The sequence below is a fragment of the Schistocerca americana genome, unplaced genomic scaffold (assembly GCF_021461395.2).
Source record: "Schistocerca americana isolate TAMUIC-IGC-003095 unplaced genomic scaffold, iqSchAmer2.1 HiC_scaffold_1579, whole genome shotgun sequence".
NCBI classification, from domain to species: Eukaryota; Metazoa; Arthropoda; class Insecta; order Orthoptera; family Acrididae; genus Schistocerca; species Schistocerca americana.
Genome location: NW_025725665.1, coordinates 12,501 through 15,000, shown reverse-complemented (window position 1 = coordinate 15,000; position 2,500 = coordinate 12,501). Strand labels below are relative to the sequence as shown.

The window sequence follows — 2,500 nt, the reverse complement described above, 5'->3', positions numbered from 1 at the left end:
GCCCGCTATCACCGTCGTGCTACCCTCGTAACACCTTTCGACGTACTCAATAAAGCAATCCGGCAGGCCATGAGCCCTCAGCACGGGGCGGAGGGCGGCATGGTCCACCGAATCGAACGCTTTAGAGACGTCGATCGATGCCACAAAAACAGAGCGACAGGAGCGGACTGCGTCGGTGAGAGTCATAGTTACTCCCGCCGTTTACCCGCGCTTGCTTGAATTTCTTCACGTTGACATTCAGAGCACTGGGCAGAAATCACATTGCGTCAACACCCGCTAGGGCCATCGCAATGCTTTGTTTTAATTAGACAGTCGGATTCCCCCAGTCCGTGCCAGTTCTGAGTTGATCGTTGAATGGCGGCCGAAGAGAATCCGCGCACCCGCGCGCCCCCGGAGGAGCACGCTAAGGCGGACGCGGCCTCGCAGCAAGGAAGATCCGTGGGAGGCCAAGGCACGGGACCGAGCTCGGATCCTGCACGCAGGTTGAAGCACCGGGGCGCGAACGCCGCGCAGGCGCGCGCATCCTGCACCGCCGGCCAGCACGAGGCCAACCAACGGCGAGAGCAGACCACGCCCGCGCTAAACGCCCGCACTTACCGGCACCCCTACGGCACTCACCTCGCCCAGGCCCGGCACGTTAGCGCTGACCCACTTCCCGACCAAGCCCGACACGCCCCGATCCTCAGAGCCAATCCTTATCCCGAAGTTACGGATCCAATTTGCCGACTTCCCTTACCTACATTATTCTATCGACTAGAGGCTCTTCACCTTGGAGACCTGCTGCGGATATGGGTACGAACCGGCGCGACACCTCCACGTGGCCCTCTCCCGGATTTTCAAGGTCCGAGGGGAAGATCGGGACACCGCCGCAACTGCGGTGCTCTTCGCGTTCCAAACCCTATCTCCCTGCTAGAGGATTCCAGGGAACTCGAACGCTCATGCAGAAAAGAAAACTCTTCCCCGATCTCCCGACGGCGTCTCCGGGTCCTTTTGGGTTACCCCGACGAGCATCTCTAAAAGAGGGGCCCGACTTGTATCGGTTCCGCTGCCGGGTTCCGGAATAGGAACCGGATTCCCTTTCGCCCAACGGGGGCCAGCACAAAGTGCATCATGCTATGACGGCCCCCATCAACATCGGATTTCTCCTAGGGCTTAGGATCGACTGACTCGTGTGCAACGGCTGTTCACACGAAACCCTTCTCCGCGTCAGCCCTCCAGGGCCTCGCTGGAGTATTTGCTACTACCACCAAGATCTGCACCGACGGCGGCTCCAGGCAGGCTCACGCCCAGACCCTTCTGCGCCCACCGCCGCGACCCTCCTACTCGTCAGGGCTTCGCGGCCGGCCGCAAGGACCGGCCATGACTGCCAGACTGACGGCCGAGTATAGGCACGACGCTTCAGCGCCATCCATTTTCAGGGCTAGTTGCTTCGGCAGGTGAGTTGTTACACACTCCTTAGCGGATTCCGACTTCCATGGCCACCGTCCTGCTGTCTTAAGCAACCAACGCCTTTCATGGTTTCCCATGAGCGTCGATTCGGGCGCCTTAACTCGGCGTTTGGTTCATCCCACAGCGCCAGTTCTGCTTACCAAAAGTGGCCCACTTGGCACTCCGATCCGAGTCGTTTGCTCGCGGCTTCAGCATATCAAGCAAGCCGGAGATCTCACCCATTTAAAGTTTGAGAATAGGTTGAGGTCGTTTCGGCCCCAAGGCCTCTAATCATTCGCTTTACCGGATGAGACTCGTACGAGCACCAGCTATCCTGAGGGAAACTTCGGAGGGAACCAGCTACTAGATGGTTCGATTAGTCTTTCGCCCCTATACCCAGCTCCGACGATCGATTTGCACGTCAGAATCGCTACGGACCTCCATCAGGGTTTCCCCTGACTTCGTCCTGGCCAGGCATAGTTCACCATCTTTCGGGTCCCAACGTGTACGCTCTAGGTGCGCCTCACCTCGCAATGAGGACGAGACGCCCCGGGAGTGCGGAGGCCGCCGCCCCGTGAAGGGCGGGGAAGCCCCATCCTCCCTCGGCCCGCGCAAGGCGAGACCTTCACTTTCATTACGCCTTTAGGTTTCGTACAGCCCAATGACTCGCGCACATGTTAGACTCCTTGGTCCGTGTTTCAAGACGGGTCGTGAAATTGTCCAAAGCTGAAGCGCCGCTGACGGGAGCGATTATTCCGCCCGAGAGCATCCCGAGCCAACAGCGGCGCGGGTCCGGGGCCGGGCCAGGTAGGTCCGTCATCCGGGAAGAACCGCGCGCGCTTGCCGGGAGCCCGAGCGCCCAAAGGGGCGAATCGACTCCTCCAGATATACCGCCGGGCAGCCAGCCAGGACACCGGGGCTCTGCCCAACAGACGCGAACCGAGGCCCGCGGAAGGACAGGCTGCGCACCCGGGCCGTAGGCCGGCACCCAGCGGGTCGCGACGTCCTACTAGGGGAGAAGTGCGGCCCACCGCACACCGGAACGGCCCCACCCCGCGGCGAGTGGAAAGGC

The 2,500-nt window shown here is 61.0% G+C and overlaps 1 pseudogene; it reads right to left on the bottom strand.

Annotated features, from left to right (window-relative positions):
* The window catches only part of LOC124569988, a 6,285-nt pseudogene that overhangs the window by 3,229 nt on the left and 556 nt on the right, over positions 1–2,500 (bottom strand).